The following is a 12,587-nucleotide window of genomic DNA, read 5'->3' on the forward strand; positions in this document are numbered from 1 at the left end:
GGGCTAGCGGGGGTTTATTTATTCATTCATACCATAATAAGAATGTGCAGCCCGTGTTGGGGTCCTGGAGGGACAGCGGGAATGGGCTTGAACACAGCTAAGGTCTTCTGGGATTGGATTGGCCTGCGAAGGGTTGAGGAGCAGGCGGGGTACCCAGCACATAGTGCCCCCACCTTTTCACGCAACTGCCTAATTCCACTGCCAGGCTTATCTGTCTGCTCAAGCCTCACTTGATGCATCTTAGCTGGTCTGTCTCTATAGAAGGGGGAGCTAAGGGAAGCTGCCAAAGGATGTGGTTTTTCCACATTCCATCTCCACCCATCTGGGGTGCATGACAGGTCTTGAGATGGGGAAAGCTCTCCTGGGCTTTGGTCTGTGCCATCTTGAGGCAGACCTTGGACCGGGGCCCTCAGAGTCCACTGGGAGTCATCAATGACTGTTCCTGGAAGATAATCTGGTTTTGGAGCTAAAAGGAAAGTGGGAGAAGGACTCCTTTGGTTTTAAAAGTTCAGTTGGGCAGAGCTCTAGTAGGGCATTGTTGGGAAGAGGGTAGATGTGAAGGCTTTCATTGCCACTTGCAATGTGTGAGTTCTGTCCCTCTTGCCCACGGAGGGAAGAGTAACTCACAGGGAAGAGGTATAGGGTCAGCACCCGCAGGAGGCCTTGTATAACACCTCATGATTAAAGGCAGCCTTTTTTTGGGTGTCCTTGAGCACTGAGGTGCCTATGCTATGCTGGGCATGAGGGCAGTATGGTTCATGAGGGACAGGGTGCTGTCTCTTGGGAATGGAGATATAGACTGGCAGCTGTCATACATCAGGATGCAGGCTTTGATAGTGTTTGCTGCAAAGGGCTTCGAGTGGGTTGCTGTTAGTTTTGTCTGTAGACATTAGGCCATCTGAAGTGGGCTCTGAAGAATGAATAGGAGCTTGCCAGCTGGATAAGATGGGAAAGTGTACTCAGGGCAATGCAGGAATGTGGGGTAGGTGTGCCTAGGTGGGAAAGAGGTGTTTCTAGGTGGAAAGGGGCATTGCATGCCCTGCTTTGAGGCCTTGCCCAGAAAAGCTCACAGTGTTAGCCAACCTGCAAGACTAATTGGAGGAACTGCAGGTTCCACTCATTTGCAAATGAGAATGGCCTGTCAGGAGTGCTGAGGACGTGTGGAGGAGCAAGACCCTGGAGGATGAAGTCTTCTAGTGCAGGAGTCTTGGCTTGCAGAAGGGCAGTTAATGACATTTGAGCCGTTCTTTTTCTCTGGTGCTGATCAAGGACTGTGTATTCCTTGGTGGTAGTACCCGGGATGCTGGCTCTGGACTCCCAGCTCCTGAGAAGCCTCACTCTAGAGCTGTGGCCATTGGAAGTCCTTTCTGTGGTTGCACCTCTGGTCAGTCTGGAGCTTTGGGGCGTAGTGCTGGCCTGGATGCTCCCTTAGGCCAGCTGCCCACCCTACTGGGCCTCCTATGCATAGGATCCGATTAGCAGCCCCTTGGTTGGGACACCTGGCTGGCCACCCCCACAGGCCATACAAGTCCTTGCCCAAAGCCACTGACAGGTTTGAAAAAGACAGCTGATTGAAGATGGTGATAACATACAGAGCTCATTGTGGGCTAGATACACGCACAAAGAACTTTATGTGTATTAGGTCACTTGGACATCACAGTAATCAGGGACTAGGTTATCATCTTTATTCTTCAGATGGGAAAACTGAGGCATGGAGTGATTAAGTAACTTAGCCAGGGTCACAACTGAGGGAGTCAGACCCCAGAATCCCAGCTCTAAGTATTATATTGCACTGCCTGGATTTCCAGGCTACTCCCTACCTCATTTCCCAAATTCGGCCCATCTACCCTCTGCACCTCTACACCGGTGAGACCTGAAGGGGCAAGGAGCAGAGAGAATGACCATGGCCTTTCTGGGGACTTCTCTGCTGTGCAGGCAGCTGGTGATGTCTGCAAGACAGGAGGAAGCTTCAGGGAGCAGCACCATGGACCCGCTGGGTGGGATTGCGCCCGGCAGGCTCCCCAATTTCCTCTCCCTGGGGCTCAATCCTTTCTTTCCCCACCTTCCCCTCCTCTTCTCTTCCTGCCTGCTGTGGTCAAAATGGGGAAGTTTCAAATGAAAAGCAAACTTGATGTCTGAACGAACCATAAAGCAACCATCGAATTCTTGGTTGACTTTTTGTGTCCAGGGTCCTAGAAGCTACCAACTTAGAAAATGAGGAATGTTAACTAATTTGGATGTAAATTAAAAAAAATTTAAATTAAAAAAAAATTTTAGTAGCTATAAAAAAAATGAAGTGGTTTGTTTTAAATGACCCTCTCCCCTTGGTAATTCTATCAGCTTGGGTGTTGGAGAAGGGCTCAACCCTTCCTCTACCTCCTCCTCAGGAGGTAGAGCATTATGACCCCTCTGAGTCCTAGAAGTCTCTAAAAGGGGACCGGTTACTTTCAGACACACGGAGTAGCTGGACTGAAACTGCCCTGCCCCATAGATCGTGCGGCCTAGTGGAAGGATGTGGGCCGCACAGAAGTGAGGCTGCCACTGTATGAAGAGAGGCCTGCCTTCTGGGCCCAGGGTGTCAGGACCACCACAGAGATTGCAATACTTTGTGGCTGGGCTTCTGCCCCAGCTGAATGGGATCGACAAGCCTGCACTTACTAAGCTCCTGCCATGTTGATGGCTATGCTGACCAGTGGGGCAGGTCAGCATCTGCCTTATATGCTCATGTGCTTAAAAAAGTCCCTTTCGGGGGCGCCTGGGTGGCTCGGTCGGTTGAGTGTCTGACTTCGGCTCAGGTCATGATCTCATGGTCCGTGAGTTCGAGCCCTGCGTCGGGCTCTGTGCTGACAGCTCAGAGCCTGAAGCCTGTTTTGGATTCTGTGTCTCCCTCTCTCTGTGACCCTCCCCCGTTCATGCTCTGTCTCTTTCTGTCTCAAGAATAAATTAAAAAAAAAAAAAAAAGTTTAAAAAAAAAAAAGTCCCTTTCTTCAGAGTTAGGAAAGTGAGTGCTGAGGCCTGGGTCAGGGGCAGGCCAGTCCTTGGAGTTCCGAACACAGCATGGGGGGGGGGGGGGGGGTTGGGGGAGTGGGGGTCTGAGCTTTTATCTGAGGCCAGCAGTGATGATGTTGTTTTTCTGTTAGTGGGCATCTGTGCATATGTAGTTGGCTTAATTTGCATAACTCTCATTTTAATTCTTATGTGAATTCTGTGATGTGAATGAATACATAGATGTGAAACATCAGTGGTGGGGTGTTTCTCACGTGTGCTTGTGGTTAGACATCAGGTGGCCTCAGTCCTGGGTCTAGGACTGGGCCATGGCCGTGTCCCAGGAGCTCCTACTTAGATCTCCACACCCTCATGTTCACTGCCCCTCCTCCCCTGCACTCCCCTCCCCTGTAAGCCTAAGTGAAGGGTAAGAATCTCAAGAGGCAGGGAGTGTCACCTTTTACAAATGTGGGGAAAGTGAGGTCACATGGCAGGTTGAGAACCAGCTGGACCTCTCTCTCTCTCCCTTTAGAGGATCCCTTTTGCGTGAGCCTCTTTTTTTTTTAATTAGATTTTTTTTTTTAATGTTTATTTATTTTTGAGAGAGAGAGGCAGAGAAAGGGGGACAGAGGAGCCAAAGCGGGTTCTGCACTGACAGCAGCAAGCCCCATGTGGGGCTTGAACTCATGACCCGCGAGATCATGACTGGAGCAAAAATCAGATGGTCAACCAACTGAGCCACCCAGGTACCCCGGGAATTTGTGAGCCTCTTAAATGCTGCTGGGCCCCAAGGACTTAGGGAGTTTGGGGCTTTTCTGGGGTTTCAACTTGTCTTTCCAGGGAGAGCTAACTGAAGTCAGAGCTGGGGGACTAGAGTTCAGTTAGGACCTGGAGGCAGCAGGAGGACATGATAGGAGTAAGGGAGCAGGGGAGAGGAGGCAGCAGATGGGTGGAGGAGAGGGGCTGAGTCATGAAGGCACTTGGGAGGTGGTATACGGGTCGCTCCTGGGAGTAAGAGCTGGAGAGTGATCCAGAGCTGAGTAACTGGTCCTGTGACCATAACACCAGGCCTGAGGTCTCAGGCATTTGTGTGCCTGTTTGGGACAAGGCCAACTGGATAAATGAGTCACAGCACCAGCAACCCCTCTTGGCATTAGGGAGGACATTATTTATAATGGATCACCATCTGGGTAGTCAGATCTGTATCAGAAGGGCTGGGAGGGGCTCCTGCACCAGCAGGCAGCTCCTTGGAGACAGAAAGGAGGAGGCTGCCTTTGGGGTTCAGTTGGGGGAATCCTGAGCTTCTGGTGGGAGAAGGCATTGTGTTTGCGACTGCCCCCCCCCCTTTCTTCTGGCCCAGCCACCTCTGTATGTATGGTAGTGGTGGGGGAGGAACGGGGTACAGAGGACCAAGGCCAGGTTCCGCACCAGCTGGGCACCCTGGAATCAAGGCAGACCCTGCTATGGGTGAGGAGATAAACTACCCTTGACTGGAACTTCTTTAGAACTTTCCAGCAGGTATTTCCTCACCCTGTCCTGGAGAGGGTGGGGGCAGGGCTGTGAAGTCAATGGGCTGGCAGGCTGGTGGGCCTCTGGGACTGGGTGACAGCACAGCCTTGAGGAGAATGCCTCTCTTGCCCACCACACTTTCTTTGTCAACCTCCGCGACCCCCATCACGGAGTTCCTGACTGTGAGACCAGCTGGCAGCCAGGTGTCCATCACATCTCAAAAAGCCCTGCTTCTTCCTGGGGTATCTCCTAGGAAGCTTGGCAACATCCAACCTCCTAGACTCTTTCCTGGATGACTGGGGAGCTGAGTCCAGTACCCTTGGTGGTCACAACATCTCATTGGAGTGGTGTTTATCAGTATGTAAAATGATTGCACCGATTATATTTTCACACCCTATACTGCTCCAGATGCAGGTAATCATCCTATTGCGTAGGTGAGGAGACAAAACCTGCTAGAACTTGGGAGGTGGGAGGGCTGTTGCTTAACCATGGAAGGCCCTGCTGGCTGTCCTTGCCCTCCTGCTCCATTCAGTTGCTTCACCTGCCAGCTCTGGCTCAGAAGGGCAGCGTGGGAGCAGTCCCAGGGTGGCCGTGGTCTGGGGTCTGACTTAGCCTTGGTAACATCCATTTTCTTTTCTGTGACTAAGCTGTAAGAGGAAGACAGTTAGGGGGTGTTGGAGGGAGAGGCTGTAGGACAGATAAAGGCTGACTTACACATTTTGGAGTGGACTCTGGGATGCCTTCTTGCTCCACCCAGGGTGCACATGTCTATCAGAAGCCCAGGGTTTGGCAGGGGAAGGGAAGCAGGAGACTTTAGGAGAGAGGCCTGTGGACCCGGGTGGAGCATTAGACATGTGTGAAGGGACGGCCTGCATCATCTGGTAAAGAGGCTCCTGCCTCTTTATAACATCCTCCTTCAGGCTGCCTTTCTTTTAAAACACTTTACTGAGATATTTTACGTACCACAAAATTTACCCATTTAAAATGGTCCTTAGTGGGGCGCCTGGGTGGCGCAGTCGGTTAAGCATCCGACTTCAGCCAGGTCACGATCTCGCGGTCCGTGAGTTCGAGCCCTGCGTCGGGCTCTGGGCTGATGGCTCGGAGCCTGGAGCCTGTTTCCGATTCTGTGTCTCCCTCTCTCTCTGCCCCTCCCCCGTTCATGCTCTGTCTCTCTCTGTCCCAAAAATAAAAAAAAAACAAAAAAACAAAAAAAAAAAAAACGTTGAAGAAAAAATAAAATGGTCCTTAGTATATTCACAGAGTTATTCCAACCATCCCCACAATCTAATTTTAGTACATTTCAACAGCCCCGAAATTCCACATACATTACCAATCATGCCCTAGTCCCCCTGTCCCCGCAGCTCTTGGCAGCCTAATCCATTCTCTGTTCTGTGAATCTATCTATCCTATAAATGGGATCATACAACATGTGACCCTTTGTGCCTGTCTCTTTCACTTGGCATATTTTCACGGTTCATGTGTGTTGTAGCACACATCAGACCTTCATTCCTTTTTACAGTCAAAAAAATATTCCATTGTAATAGAGATAACCATATTTTGTTTATGGATTCATTAGTTGAACTTTTGGGTTATTTCTACTTTTTAACTGTTGTAGATAATGCTGCTATGAACATTCATGTACAAGCTTTTCTGTGGACCCATGTTTCCATTTTTGTTAGTTATATGCCTAGGAGTAGAATTTCTGTGTCAGTTGATAAAACTCTGTTTAATTGTTTGAGGAACTGCCAAACTTTCCCAGAGTGGCTGCCTCATTTTACCTTCCCACCTGCACTGTATGAGGGGTCCAGTTTCTCCATGTCCTTGCTCACTTGCTATTATTCATCTTTTTATTCTAGCCATCCTAGTGGCTTCATTGTGGTTTTGACTGGCATTCTTGTAATGGCTAATAATGTTGAGCATTTTTTCATGTGCTTATTGGCCATTTGTGTATCTTTTGAATCCTATTCAAATCTTTTGCCCAATTTTTAATTGGGTTGTCTTTTCATCATTATTCTAAGAATCCTTTGTTGTCAGTCCCTTGTCAGATAAATGATTTGCAAATATTTTTTCCCATTTTGTAGGTTGCCTTTTCACTTTTTTTGATGGTACCTTTTCAAGCATAAGAGTTAATTTTCTTTTTTTTCTTTTTTAAAATTTTTTTTTAATGTTTATTTTTGAGACAGAGAGAGACAGAGCATGAATGGGGGAGGGTCAGAGAGAGAGACACAGAATCTGAAACAGGCCCCGGGCTCTGAGCTGTCAGCACAGAGCCCGACGCGGGGCTCGAACTCACAGACTGTGAGATCATGACCCGAGCTGAAGTCGGACGCTCAACCAACTGAGCCACCCAGGCACCCCAATTTTCTTTTTTTTCTTAAAGATTTTAAAGTTTATTTCTTTTGAGAGAACGCGAGAGAGCAGGGGACAGGCAGAGAAAGAAGGAGAGACAGAATCTCAAGAAGGCTTCACGCTGTCAGCAAAGAGCCCCAACATGGGGCTTAAACTCACAAACTGTGAGATCATGACTTGAGTCAAAATCAAGAGTTAGACACTTAACAAACTGAGCCACCCAGGCGCCCCAAAGGTTTTATTTATTTATTTAAAAAATGTTAACATTTATTTATTTTTGAGAGAGACGGAGACAGAGTGTGAGAGGGGGAAGGGCAGAGAGAGAGAGCAAGAAGGAGACACAGAATCTGAAGCAGGCTCCAGGTTCTAAGCTGTCAGCACAGAGCCCGAGGTGGGGCTCGAACTCATAAACCGTGAGATCATGACCTGAGCCACAGTCGGATGCTTAACCAACTCAGCCACCCAGGCGCCCCCAAAGATTTTATTTTTAAGTAATGTCTACACCCAGTGTGGGGCTCAAACTTACAACCCTGAGATCAAGAGTCGCATGCTCTACCAGTCAAGCCAGCCAGGCACCCTGTGAGTTAATTTTCAACAAGTCCAGCTTATCTGTTTTTTCTTGTATAACATATTATTTTGGTGTCCTATCTAAGAAATCATTGCCTAACCCAAGGTCTTGAAGTTTTATACCTGTGTTCTAAGAATTTTATAGTTTTAGCTCTTACATTAATTCTGTGATCTATTTTCAGTTAATTTTTGTATATGACATGAGGTAGGGGCTTATAGATATCCAGTTGTCCCAGCACCATTTGTTGGAAAGATAGCTCTTTACCCTGGTCTTGCCTCTTTTGTCAATGATTGATTAACCATAAATATTAGAGTTTATGGACTGTCATTGCTATTCCATTCATCTGTTTATCCTTTGCCAATTCCACACTGTCTTGATCACTGTAGCTTAGTGGTAAGTTTTGAAATTGGAAAGTGTGAGTCCACCAACTTGTTCTTTTTCAAGATCGCCTATTCTGTGCCCCTTGGATTTCCATATAGATTATAGGAACCATCTCTAACTTTCTGCAAAAAAGCCAGCTGGGAGTTTGAGAGGAATTGGATTGAATCTATAGTCAGCTCTGGGGAGTATCACCATCTAAACTATAATAATTCTCCCAATATGTGAGCATTGTGTGGCTTTCTTTCAATGGTAGTTGTAGTTTTCAGTGTACAAATCTTATACTTCTTTTGTTAGTTGTATTTCTAAGAATTCTTTTTTTTTTTTTAAGTTTATTTATTTATTGGAGCACCTGGGTGGCTCAGTTGGTTAAGTGCCTGACTCTGGCTCAGTTCATGATCTCACAGTTTGTGAGTTCGAGCCCCGTGTCAGGTCTGTGCTGACAGCTCAGAGCCTGGAGCCTGCTTCAGATTCTGTGTCTCCCTCTCTCTCTGCCCCTCCCCTGCTCACACTCTGTCTTTTTCTCTCTCTCAAAAATAAATAAACATTTTTTTTAAAATTTATTTATTCATTTTGAGAGAGAGAACAAGCAGGGAAGGGGCAGAGAGAGAGGGGGACAGAGGATTGGAAGCGGGCTCTATGCTGATAGCAGACAGCCCAATACGGGACTCGAACTCACAAACTGTGAGATCATGACCTGAGCCGAAGTCAGATACTTAACCAACTAAGCCACCAGGCACCCCAAGAATTCTCCTTTTCTTGATACTGTTATAAAGGTTATTTTTTTAATTTCATTTTTGGACTGTTTATAGCTAGTGTATAGAACTACAATTGATCTTGCAAATACTTGTGTTCTGCAACCTTGCTGAACTCACTTATTAGTTCCAGTAGTTTTTTTAGTGGATTCCTTGGGCTTTTCTATTTGTAAGATCATGTCAGATCAGTATGTTTCAAAGCTTCTCAGTTGATTTCAGTGTGCCAGGGTTGAAAACCACTGGGTTAGATCAGTGGTTCCCAGGCCTTTGAGATGGAAGGGGAGGGGAACAGAGTAGTCAGAGCACTAGAATTTCTGAGGAATTTTCCTGAGTGTCTGTGGGTGAGAATGAGGGGCTGGGAGCTTAGACTCAGCCTAGGCACAGAGGCAGAGGGACCAGTATCCTAAACGCCAGCTTCCTCCTTTCCCAAGGAGGAATCCAGTTGGGCCAAGGGAGTGAAAGTGTGCCTTTTACAGAAATGTGTTCTGGGTGAGGGTGACAACATCCTCCCTGCTGGGAGTTGTTAGAAAGAGCCCACGTTAGAACCCATAAGAGTCAAAACCCAAAAGAACTCGTCAGCGGGTTAGGGAAGCTGTCGAGGTCCTGTCGGGAACTCTGGAGAGGAACAAGTCTGGCTCTGAGCCACCCAGGGCTGTCAGGGCCATCTTTCTGGCTATGCCTGGACCCTGTACACCCCAAGTAACTGGACTTCACCCCACTTGAAGGACTTTTTCTTACAGCTCTAGACTAGTGGTTTTATATTCATAAAAGTAGATGTGAGAACTGGCAGATACTTTAGAAATCCACATTCTCGGGGCACCTGGGTGGCTTAGTCGGTTGAGCGTCCGACTTCGGCTCGGGTCATGATCTCACAGCTTGTGAGTTTGAGCCCCACGTCTGGCTCTGTGCTGACAGCTCAGAGCCTGGAGCTAGCTTCAGATTCTGTGTCTCCCTCTGTCTCTGCGCCTCCCCCTCTTGTCCTCTCTCCCTCTCTCTTTCTCTCTCTCTCTCAAAATAAATAAACATAAAAAAAAAAATAAATCCACATTCTCTAGAAACTGGTTGTATCCTCTTACTAGTTGCTTCATTAATTAATTAGTGAGGTAAATGAAATCTTTGACACATGTCCATTTTATCATTTTATATTTGTATGAGAGTCATGGTTTCACTTTTTTTCTTTTAATTACGCATTAGCAGTTTTGGAGGTCATCTACTGAAAAGCATGCCCAGTGGATTCACATGGTCTTTTCTTAGCTACCAGAGGCAGTAGCTAAGCAGAACTTTTGTTCGTTTGTTTTTGAGAGAACTCATGTGGGGGAGGGGCGGGGAGGGCAGAGGATCTGAAGCTGACTTTGTGCTGCAGCCTCCAGCCCAATGTGGGGCTTGAACTCATGAACCGTGAGATCATAAACTGAGCGAAAGTTGGATGCTCAACTGACTGAGCCACCCAGGTGCCCCATAACTTTTTTTAAAATATTTATTTATTTAGACAGAGAGGGAGAGACTGCATGAGTTGGGGGGGGAGGGGCAGAGAGAAAGAAAGAGAATCTCAAGCAGGCTCCCTCCATGCTCAGTGTGGAGCCTCACGTGGGCTTGATCCCACAACCCTGGGATCATGACCTGAGCCAAAATCAAGAGTCGGGTGCCCAAGAGTTGGGTACTCAACCGACTGAGCCACCCAGGTGCCCTGAAACAGAATATGCTTTTAACTTCACTGACTGTGTCTCTGTCTCTCTCTTCTCCCTCCCTCCCTGTCTCTCTCCCTCCCTCCCTCCCTGTCTCTCTCCCTCCCTCCCTGTCTCTCTCCCTCCCTCCCTGTCTCTTTCCCTGTCTCTTTCCCTCCCTCCCTCCCTGTCTCTCTCCCTCCCTCCCTCTCTCTCCCCCTCCCTCTCTCTCCCCCTCCCTCTCTCTCCCCCTCCCTCTCTCTCCCCCTCCCTCTCTCCCCCTCCCTCCCTCTGTCTCTGTCTCTGTCTGTCTCTGTCTGTCTCTGTCACTCTCCTGACTTTGTGTTTTGTTTTGGCTTGGTTTGCACATGCAGATCAGTTATTCCCATTGGTGACAGCAGTGATGGAGGATTTGGCTGTGTTGTCTCATCAGGTGCTGGTCTTTATGGACTATTCTCTGTTGAATGAGGATGACAGAGAAGCTGGATTGTTGGACTCTTTTACACATAGGAATTATTGAGAACCCCCAAAAGCTTTTGATTAAGTGGGTTTTATCTATTATATTTTCTGTGTTTGAAATTAAACCTGAGAAATTTTTGGGTGCTTGGGGGGCTCAGTCAGTTAAGCATCTGACTTTGGCTCAGGTCACGATCTCACCGTTCATGAGTTTAAGTCCCATGTCGGGTGAGCTTGAACCCCACTTTGGGCTCCATACTCTTTCTCCTTCTTTCTCTTGTCTCTCTTGAGATTCTCTCTCTCTCTCCTGGTCTCTTTGCTCACTTACTTTTGCCCTCCCTCTCTCCAAAAAAAAAAAAAAGTTAAAAAAATAAAACAAAATTTTAAAGTATTTGTTGATTCACTTGAAAATATCATTTCTTGTTGCTTATTAACAAATTTTTTAAAATACTGCATTTTAGGGGCGCCTTGGTGGGTCAGTCGGTTGAGCATCCGACCTTGGCTCAGGTCATGATCTCACTGTTCATGAGTTTGGGCCCCACGTCGGGCTATGCACTGACAGCTCAGAGCCTGGAGCCTGCTTCGGATTCTGTCTCCCTCTCTGCCCCTCCCCCGCTTGTGCTCCCTCTCTCTCTCAAAAAATAAATAAACATTAAAAAAAAAGAAAAGAAATGCACATGAGTAAGGAGTGCAGTTTTTAAACAAAAAACTGGCCAGGGCCCCAGAAGGGGGCATCCTCAAAGCATTTGTATGACTTGGATCCCCTTTCTTGGGTGTTTTTTTTTTGTTTGTTTGTTTGGTTGGTTTTTTCTCTAGAGCAAAAAGGAGAGTTCCTAAACAGCAAAGTTTTGACAGGAACATCCTAGTTCCAAAGGAGTCAGACTGATGGCCAGCACAATTCCAACAGCAATAGTCAGTTCATACTCTCAGAAAGGACAAGACCTTAAAACGAATCCCACATAAAGCCTGGAGAGCTTGGGCATAAAGAGAGCAGAGCCTGAAATCCAGGAGAGAACTTACCCTCAAACTTTGGGGTCACTGAGAAAGCAGTGAGCCCACTTGGCTTTGTGGGCACCTGGTCCCTGTTTGCTTACCAGCTGTGGAACTGTTGAGGTCATCTCAAATTTCCCACTTCTGATCATTAAATAATATTAACCTTAAAAATCGAACTGCCAGCGATTTCACCAGCAGCTGTGGATTTATTTGGGAATAGCAGAGAACTATAATTTAGAACAAGCAAACTATGGCAAAACCATAGCAAGTTCACAGACCAAAGGAGAGGACTGTGCTTTTCCAGAAGAAATTGGAAGCTGGGAGGGCTGTAATAAACAAAACAAAAAGCCCAATTGGATGAACCAGGAGCTCCAATTATGGTGGCTCCTCATTGGCTGGGCTGTTGCTGGGGGAAGAAGAAAAGCTTTCTTCCTCCTGCTGGGGTAATAACGATAGTAAAGTAGTGTCAGACTTGTAAGGTACCTTTGTTGCTTCTGGGTCTGCAATTCATGAGGAGCCATGGGGCGTGAGAGCGCCCCCTGCTGGCCTGCTGCAGCCATTCTAAATGAGGTTTCCTTTTATTTTCACAGTATCAAAGTCTGGAGGAAATCAATTAAATGTTTATGTTAATTATCTCTTGAGTGCTATCTCCCCCACATAGTTTTCTAAAGTTACTTCTTGAGAGAACAAGGTGGAGGCCAGCATTCAGTCCACTGCACCTTTACATTGTCAGTGGCTTGTGGACATCATTTGGCTTCTGTGGCCTTTTTCCTGAGGGGCGTGTTCTGTTTTATTCTTTGTCCCGATTCTGATAATGGTACCAGCTCTTGCCTCCTTCCCTATGGAGGGCCTGTGGATAAGCCAGCATCCGTAGGTTCCCTGTCTGTCCAAATACACCTGAGTCCTTTGCTCTTGGCCCCCTTTCCTCCC

At 47.3% G+C, this 12,587-nt stretch overlaps 1 protein-coding gene across 1 annotated transcript in view; it reads left to right on the plus strand.

Moving 5' to 3' along the window:
• Positions 1 to 12,587, plus strand: part of BID (BH3 interacting domain death agonist) — a 33,048-nt gene that overhangs the window by 1,059 nt on the left and 19,402 nt on the right. The gene's annotated exons all lie outside the window — the stretch shown is intronic.

The sequence above is a fragment of the Panthera uncia genome, chromosome B4 (assembly GCF_023721935.1).
Source record: "Panthera uncia isolate 11264 chromosome B4, Puncia_PCG_1.0, whole genome shotgun sequence".
NCBI lineage: Eukaryota > Metazoa > Chordata > Mammalia > Carnivora > Felidae > Panthera > Panthera uncia.